Source organism: Drosophila hydei, unplaced genomic scaffold (assembly GCF_003285905.1).
Source record: "Drosophila hydei strain 15085-1641.00,03,60 unplaced genomic scaffold, DhydRS2 tig00000063-arrow-pilon, whole genome shotgun sequence".
NCBI classification, from domain to species: domain Eukaryota; kingdom Metazoa; phylum Arthropoda; class Insecta; order Diptera; family Drosophilidae; genus Drosophila; species Drosophila hydei.
Genome location: NW_022045657.1, coordinates 3,277,454 through 3,287,266, shown reverse-complemented (window position 1 = coordinate 3,287,266; position 9,813 = coordinate 3,277,454). Strand labels below are relative to the sequence as shown.

Here is a 9,813-nt window from a genome sequence, read left to right as displayed (position 1 = left end):
GAGAGGGATTACAAGTTCGAGCGCCGGCCGACAGGGGGCGGCACTGTTGCATAAATCAAGTTAGCAGCGCCCGCAATTCAACACTTGGTTCCGCTATGGCTCAGAGCCTGTTTTATAGCCCACCTAGCTGGGCCATTTTGCGCTTTCTGCCCTTTTGCACTTGATCGTGGCAATAAAATTGCATTTAATTACACTGACTGCCAGCTGAAACGAGAAAGCAAGCGCACTAGAGAGAGAGGGAGAGAGGGAGATGCATGTGGCAGGGTTAGCGTCTCGACTGCGTTCAGGAACTTCATTGTTCTGCGCATTTTTAAGCTCATTAAACCAACTGCAATTGTTGCATGTTGCAGCCTTTTGTTGCCGCTGCTGCAGTTGCTGTTGCAATCAATTTCCAGTTTTCAGCTGAAAGATGCAAAAATTGAAATTATATTGCGGCCAGTCCAGCACATCATTAAAATGCATCGAGCTGCACGTAATGGCTGTGAACACCTCTTAGGTAGAAAGCCCTTTTTGCGTGCCAATCATTTTCGTCTGGAATTTCAAACACACATTTTTACGTCCGTTGCCAACACTGGCGGGCAACAAAAGCTTCGACTGAATTGTGTGTTTAACTGGGAAGGGGAGGCTGGCCAAGATTTATGTTATGGTTTGTGCCTATGCAGCAATTGTGTCCCAGCGTAGTTGCAGATAAAAAGCGTTGCCAGACCGTGCAAGAAATTAACATAAACAGGAAGTGGGTGTTGCTCGGCTCCAGCTCCAGCTACAACCACTACAATGCCTGTCAGTGCAAAAACAAACAATTAACAACAATGCAGACACAAACTGCAAAATATTCAAAGTAAAGGCAGAGCGAGAGACAGAGAGAGAGAAATGCGAATACTGAGTCGAAACATGGGAAACAGATGTGATGGGGCCACTGCTCAAAGACAGGGCGGCACAGAAATGGCCACAGATTGTGTGTGTACGAGTGTGTGTGTGTGAACAACTTATAAGAGATCTGCCAAGACCTGGCAAGTGCAAGACAGTTTTCTGGGAATTACAGCGAAATATTGAATGAAATCAAATGAATGAATAGCTCTAGTGAAAATCGGAAATCAGAGCAGGTGTTGTTCAACTGCTGCATTATGATCAAAAGTACATGACTTTGTATCAAATCGAATTATGCTAATAAGTTAGCCAGTTCTCATGTGAGGCATAACAGCGCACGGATTACAAAATAAAATGTATTACAAAATATGCCAATCGGGAAACAGCTAATAAACTAAAAGAGCGTGGATACAATTAGAAAGCGAAGAGTTTTGGGAAAAGTAAGCTGAACAGTTTAAAGAATACTTTATGTACTAAAACAATGTTTTATATTAGAGATAATTAGGGATTTATAGTATATATATAGTTATAATTATATATATATATAGTTATTATTAGGGAGTGTTGCACAAATGCTTACTTCTTCTATATAGCATCCATACTTTCCAAGCTCACAGATATATTATCAGAGCGTTCAAATCAAAAACATTTATATCACAAAATAATTTAAAATATTTTGAAAGAATCCTATTTAATTAAAAAATAATGAATAAAATTATAAATGAAATTAAAAATAGTTCTCTTATAAGAAATAAAAGCAGTTTTAAATAGAAATCGAGTTTTCTTTGCATCAAATGATTTTCAATTCGAAACATATTCACTCCAGGGTAAAGTGCTGATAGGCTATTGCCCCTTCTGGCTTTTAGACCCTCAAGTGTTGTGGTTGCTTCGGGTTGGCTGATTCGCTTCCTAAGATGGCGTGCGTTGGCGCCATAAAACCTGCTGGCTGCTTAAGCAGTGCAATAACAATAGCTGGAGGGTTTCTTATGCCTTTAGAATGCGCTAAATGAATGCAATAAACAAACAGGCAACAATACTAAAGCCCAAGGGCAACAGCGACTAGTTTTATGGCCGAGGGGCAAGCAAACAAACGAAAATGGCCAAGAACTTGGCAAAAAAATCGCAATCGTAACGCTTGGCTGGCCAACGATTGACTGCGCTACCACATAGCACACAATGCACCCCTTTGCGAACTTGCAACATGGCGTACGCGACTCGCGAGGATCGTCAACAAATGGCAACAATCAGCGATAGGCGCGAGGTGCTGTGGACTGAGGGGCTGAGGTGAAGCTGAGCGGGTGCAATCAACGCGCTGACTCGACGACAGGTGAAAACTTTGTGCCGCCAATGAATGTGGCTGTCCGTTCCCTCATGTTGTAGTTGCTTGCCTCAAGCTGCTGTTGTTGCTGTTGCTGTTGCCACAGACTGACAACAAAAGTTTTTGCTTTTGACGTTGCGCATCGCAGCTTGTTGTTGCTGTTGCTGTTTCTGTTGTTGATGTTTGTTGGTTGGCTGCTCGGTTGACTGCTGGGCAACACACACACACACGTACACACCAATACACTTGCATGCACGCACACACTTACAGTCAGCAATTTGTGCATTAAAATTTCACACTGCGCAATGTTGTTGTTGGTTGAACGCTTTTGGCTTTTGGGTTTTCTCTTCCGCTTGCAACATTTTTGTTGCTGCTGCGGTTCACCTTGGCTACTGTTGCTGTTGCTGTCGCCTGCCACATGCAGCTGGCAACAAAATGGCGCTGTGCCCAGCCCCAGTCATTTGCCCCCGGGCCCAACTGACGTTGGGCTCTAGCGGCTCACCTGGTCGCCTGTCAGCGGCAAGTTTTCTTCTTCTTTTTTTTAGCTAGCTTTGACAGGAATGCTAGGGGTATTCCCTTCGCACAAAAGCGTAAAAACAGCTTTTAATTTAGCGCAAATTTAATTAATTCACTGCGAATGGGCAAATGCCCAATGGCGGAAAAGTGAGCTCTGATTATTCTGAATTACAAGGCGCAGCACAGTGCAGAGTTTAAATTACAAATGGCTTGATTGGCGTCCATACAGAATGCTTAAATGTCTGTAGTAAATACAAAAGTTGTAAACTGGGATTTATATAGTTTAACTAATAGAGTAAAAGCTGTAAAGTCTGTGGCACATGTACGCACTTTAAGAGACTTCAAGAGGCCTCGACTTCGCATATGAAGCTTAGTTAAGAAAGAGTCAATGTTATCAATTAATATTGGTATTGATAATTTATATGTGTTGTTCTCTATTATTCAGAAAAGCATATGAAATTTGAATTCATTGGGAATATTTTCTGCTTTGAAAAGCTTCTTTAGACTTGGCTTAAAATTCTTTAAAGTAAGTTCATTTTCAAAGGTCAAATGCCTAGACCGGAATTGAATTAAATTCAAATGGAAAATATTTTGAAAAGTACTTTACCTATTTTAATAATATAACCTATATATAATAATAAGTATATTTAAACTATTATTACAAGGAACGAAGTCTTCAATTTGTTCTATCAAAACGGTGTCTAAGTTTCTTCATATCAAACGATGCATATCTGTATAACAACTAACATTGTTGACATAATAACTTAAGTATCTTTCCAGCTCATGGTTAATCAGGCTATTCTAGCGTCATGCTGAAACTATACGTGATTTAGTTAAATGCTTTAAGCACTAGACCGAAAACCCCTCTTCACTTCATTAGCAAATCAAAACGTTTTAGTTGCGCTCTTTCGCATAGTTTTCTTTACCACCTTATACACTTCAGCGTTATTCGCTATGCAGGAATCCTTAAAGCTGGTAATCTCATCCAATTTAGTGCGCAAAAACTGTTGCAGCATGCTCCTAGCAGCTACCACGTCATCATGTAAATGCCACGCATATTTAATGGTCATAAAAAAGCCTCTCCATCGCCCCGTCTCTCCGTGCACACTAAAAAATATTTTAAAAAGGAAGAAGAAGGTAGACAAACACTTTTCACGATCAGTTTGCCAGGACTCGGGCAGACGGGCAGAAAGCAGTTAACCGACTGTGTGGCATGCAACAAGATGGCTAAAAAATTGGCTGCTTCTGCTATTGCCATCTCGCTCTTGACTGCATTACGCTAATTAATTCTTGATATATGGAAGCTGTGGCCAGAATGGGCGACCATAAAAACGTTGCATTCGGAGGCAGCAAAAAAGTGGAAGGCAACAAAAAGCATTTGCAGCACTCTGTGGCAACCACATTTGCTCCACATTCACTTTAATTTAGTTTTTTTGTTGCTTTCTTTCCTGTCTCACTGCAAATGCATGCGGCAATTAAAATTTAGCAGGCTTTAAGGCAGTTCCTGTCGACTGTCTCCGCCGTGTCGAGGACTGCGGCAGTGACAGATGCCGCGGTTAAAGTTTAATGACAACGCAACAGCAACAACAAGAACAACTGCCACTTGGCAAAGGAATAGACAACAAAATGTGGCAGCGAAAGTGAAACAGTTGCCAGCGTGTATCCTGCAGGATGTACAAGCAGCTCCTGTTGCTTTTTTACACACAGACACAGCTGCAGATGGGGAATATATGTGTGGGTGTGTGGCATGTGTGTGGGTGTGTGTGTGGGGGTGCTTGTGTCTTGGCTTATGGCAACGCATGTGACAGGAAACCATTCGCGGCAACCGCCAAAATGTGGCAACAACGCAGAGACAAGCTATACAACTGCAACAACAACAACAGCGGCAACAACTAGACGGGCATAGCTGCCGCTTAAGCGGATGCTGCGCCTCGAAGTGCCGCCCACACCCGCGTCAAGTGCTAAACGCACTTGCAACTTTCTCGCATATGTAACTGCAACAAGCTTCTGCTCTTGGGCTTGGGCTTGTGCGTGGGCGTGGCAGGCAGCGAAAGTGCGCGGAAGCAATAAAACATAGCCGAGCATATGAAGAAGGAGACGGAGACAAGAGTGAATAGGGCTTTAGGGGGACAGGAGTGGAGCGTCGCAACTTGTGCGATGCTTGTTGCACTTGCCTTGCGTGGTTGCAATTGCCTGGAAAGTGTTTTTGGAGCCACAAGACACCAAGAGAGCGAGTGAGTGCGAGTGAGAAAGAATCAAGTATTAGGTGAGTGGGAGTGGGAGTGGGCGAGTGGCGCAATGCATATGAGGAGTGGGGAGTCGGGAGTGGGCCGTACTGTGACTGCAGGAGTTGCAGCAGCAGATGCACATTAGATGCAGCATTTGTGTTTAAGTGCCGCAATATTTGTAAAGCGCCGGATGGGAAATATATTTAATTCTTTCTTTACTTTTTCATAAATAAAAAGATTTATGTGCGCGTATGTGGAACAGGCTCTTATTAATGGAGAGAGCTAAAAGAATGTGAGCTGAAATATGAGAGCTGTGCTTAGAAACGAGCTTTAAGATTATGCACTTTATAGAATGTATGCTATATGCTTCATATGCTGGTGTCATTTAGTTAGTTCATTTGTTGACAGTTTGCAAATATAGAAATATATAACTGAAGCTCATAAGTTGAAGCAGCATGAATGATTCTGTTAATAACTCCTTATTCTAGCTATTATAAAAAAATACAAATATGTCTTTAGTTTCTATAAATAAGCTCCTAAATTTGTCTTACTCTATTTTCTTCCCCAAACTAATTTCGCCTGTTAGGACTTGCCACACCTTAAGGCTTGAGGCAAATTTCTCTTTTTAGGATTTGCCGCACCTCAAAGTTAATGCTCATGATATGCTCAATTTTCTGTTTATGCTGCCTGCTTCAATACGAATACGAAAATTGCAGATCTCTGAAATTCCTGCCTGAATAATTGCTTAATGACCAACTGGATCAGGTGCTATCATGATTTTGAAATTCTGCACAAAAGACCCGAACAGACACAAGCAAAAATGTTGATGAAGATATTGAAAGAGCCAAACGTCTGTCGAGAGTGAAATTAATGGCCAATGATCAGCAGAAGCGGTGAGCAGCGGGGCGATTGTACAGGCTGCATTCGGTTTACCGAATCCGCTTGGTGCTCAGTTCGACGGAAGAACAGCTGCCACAACTATTATGGCCCCGAGCTGATCTTGATCTAATTTGGGTGTATTAGTTGCCCAAAACTGTGGCAAACAAAGAACAAAACGAAGGCGAGCATTTGTAGACCTTTTTGAGACCCAATGTTGCGCTGTCAAGGATGCCTTCCCCGGTTATCCTGGCCGCTGCGATAAGGCGCTGCTAATGGCTTCATTAGCCTGTCTGTTCTGCTCTGTTCGACTCGCAATCACATGTCTGCCACATGCCGCGAGCGACTCGATGCGATCTTTGAATCTTCAAACTCTTGAGCTCAAGTGGCGTTGTCTTTGAAGTGCGCAGAGATGTGCGCCACGTTTATCGATAACCTTCGATTGGCATGCTTTTCGCTGCAGCAAATGCCGTCAGCTGTCTGATTAATGTTGAGGCATAAAACTGAATTGAGGATTTTTCATTTTCATTTCCATATACATTTGCTCGTCTAATGCATCCGTAAAGGACACGCGCATAAAACAAGCTAAGAGAAACTTTTAAAATTGCCATCAAATGAAACCAGAATGAATTAAGATGGTGAAGCTTGAATACACTGACAATAGACTGATAAATTGAAACATTTGTATGCCTAGCAGAAGAATAGCATAGTTCCAATAGTTGATTACATTAATCATAGATCATTAAAAGTAAAAATCTTAGATTATTTCATAATATCTTATCTCTATATCTAACTGACTAATCTCAAATGTAGTTGTAATAATTGAAGTTTGCGTCGCACATTTTATGGCAACAGCATAATACCCACCCTATGTAAGGGCATTAAAAGACAAACAAAAAATGTCCCAGGGCTGTTAAAACGCCCAAAGTAGGAAGCGCCTCGATACAAATCAGCCCCTGGACAAAAACAACAATAATAAGACAGCGCACCATATTCCGCATATAATAAAGTTGGAACAAACATTTCATTTTATAATTTTATTATCCATTTTCTTTAGCTTTACGTTTTCATTTTCATTTTCATTTTCATTTTGATTGCCTTGTCGTCTGTTGCTTCTGAGTCATATTAATCAGAGGATGCAGAGAAATGTACGAGAAGTTCACACCTTTGGCCACAACAAAGCACAGCACTTACTCCACAGAAGGCAGAGAGAGAGGAAGAGTGAGAGTGGGAGAGCTATAGGTTATGCAGGCAACGAGGGATTGGTCGACTTTATGACCGCTCCTTGACTTTTATGGCCACTTTTCGTATGAAAAGAAATTAAAAAATATATTTATATATGTTTAGATATTGTGGAGTATCCATATACGTACACTTATTAGATTTAGATATGAGCCAAAGAAATCATTTAACAGAAATGCACAAATTGTGGCTGTTGCTGTGGCAAGTGTCATTAAAAGATATGAGAGCTCCCTTCGCTGCCTGCCCAGAGTCGGCTTTGTATGCAAAGAAGTGCCCGGAGGCTCGTAAAGACTGAGAAGTGCACATAAAATGTGTAATCGTTAGAAGTACTTGCTTGCATAGAGAATGCATTTCGAGCGCTTTCCTAACTCAAGCCAACTCAATCTCAAACTCCCCAGCTCCGCCTCTAGCAATATCTCATGATATATTATTCCTCTATTGTTTGATTACAGCCTTTGCAATGGTCATTAAAATCGCTCATGAACTTGAATCGTTGCAGGAATCGTAAAGATATTGGAGATGTGCAGCAGTTTCAATGGTAACTTAAGCACGCACTTCTATGTTATTATTGCCCATGAATTCCGACATTAAATATATGTAATAAAAGCTAAAAATTTTATTTAAAATTGAAATGTAACTCGGATGCACTGACAATGTTGAATGAAAAGATTGAGAAGAAACTAATATGTTTTGATTTATTCTAGAGACTTTCAAAACAAAAGAATATTTATGTGTATCCAAGCATTTAATTATGAAATAATTCATAAACTTATTTATGCTTTCGGATGCTCATTTATGGCACCTTAGATAAGATTGTTATAAGGTGGAACTAATCTATATATAAATAAATATATATATATTATTAATTTATTAGAAGAGCAATTGTTATCTGATAGTAGAAAATATTTATTAAATATATTCTAATATAAAAAAAAACTTTATATGCCCACTTTTTACAAGTTTACGGACAACTTTAATTTTCATCTATTTAAAACTCGGCCAGCGACTGAGAGTTAAACACAAGTGGAAAAATTATTTCCCGCTTTGCCCTGCTGTAAATTAATAATAAAATATTTTTGATAATTTAATAATATTTATTTTTCGTTTATATCAACACACATCAATCGCATTATATATAATAGACAACAAAACGTTGCAGTTATCAATTGCTTTAACAATCTGTATTAATTTATTTCTATGACTAAATTTAGATTAGAATAGTTTGTTGTTGCTGCAAATACGTTGAGGGATTCTGATGACTTTTATTTTAAGTTGACAGTTGAAGCAAATTGACTTCAGCTGACTCCGTGGCGCAACGGTAGCGCGTCTGACTCCAGATCAGAAGGTTGCGTGTTCAAATCACGTCGGGGTCAAGTTGATTGAAATCAATTTCTTAAGTTTTATTTTACATTATTTAATTTTTTAGTTATCAAATTTAATTTCGTTAGCTGCTGTTGATTGTTAATAAATGTTTAATTTTTCAGCCAGATTATTTTCAGCTCCCTTGTTTGCAGTTGCATTTGAAGGCTTTACAAGTTCACACCAAATGTTCACACATCTTTTGAGTCCCATGCGATCTGGTCAAAAGGGTTCAAGGTGTTAAGAATCAAAGACCTTTAGCGCCATCTTCGTTTGTTTAGCGCGCAACAACATATTGTCTTCTGTTTTATTTTTCACATCTTTTTTTATTTATTTTATGGCTTTTAATTGCATTTCGATGGCCAATAAAATGTTTTCAACAGAATTAACGACAGGAAGCGCGAACAAAGCGCATGTTTAACATAAGGTAATTAGCGTCTACGAAGACGTCAAAGGCAGGCACTTTGATGCTGCTCGCCGCCAGAGGGCGCCACATGGTGTCAGCAGCTTGTGGGTGCCTAGAGAGGAACGAACTCAGCTATTTTAGTTTTATTTCTTTGTTGTGTATGTGCTCATATTTGAATTTACATTGCAAATTGCATTTCGATTAATTTGTAATTTGATGAGCTTTAAATTATACGCTTGTTGAGTTTACTAATTATACTCTGTAATCCTAAATGGACTATGACGGGGTAGCACAGAAGAGTGTTTAATAATGAAGATTGCGTCTATTACATCTGATTACGTCTATAGAAACTGTCTTCAAATTCATTAAACATTTGAATAAGTTTCTCCTTGCACCTGTTGTGATGTACGAAATCGAATCCGTTAATTTCGGAGAGCATGCGAGTTCTATTCGCCTTGAGATATATTCTATACGCATATGCATGACAAACTCTTCTCAGCAATAAAAATTTATTAAATTTAACATTTTCATTTAGGAGAAGCCTCTAATACATCCCGTCATAAATAACAGAGTAGTGCTACCGTATATATTAAAAATATTCATATTTATGGGGAGTATCTAACAGGCATTCATTTACATCTCTCGCATGCTAACTTATGCATTACACGTTTTGTAATTTTCCCAGATTTTGCATAATTATCTACGCCAGAATAATATATACGAAGTATGTGTATACATTTTTTGGACTGCGGTGAACTGCACTTAATTGAATATTTATCAAATGGATTTCGAGCTTATGCAAATAATATGCATAAATGGACGTCAAATGTTTGGGCATTAATAAATGTATGTAGATTTTCGGCAGGGGCTTTATTCCCGAATAGAATTAGCTATAATTCCACAGCAAACTTTATTCCATTTTCGATGACTATTTGATATCCGCTTGTGACAGAATCGCTGATGCGGGTGCCGCTTGACATTAATTGATTGCAGCTATATAA

General features: G+C 39.4%; 1 non-coding gene across 1 annotated transcript; it reads left to right on the top strand.

The window, feature by feature from the left end:
- Positions 1 to 8,348: 8,348 nt before the first annotated feature.
- Positions 8,349 to 8,420, top strand: Trnaw-cca. The gene has a single exon. It is a non-coding gene; the product is annotated as a tRNA-Trp (tRNA).
- Positions 8,421 to 9,813: the final 1,393 nt, after the last annotated feature.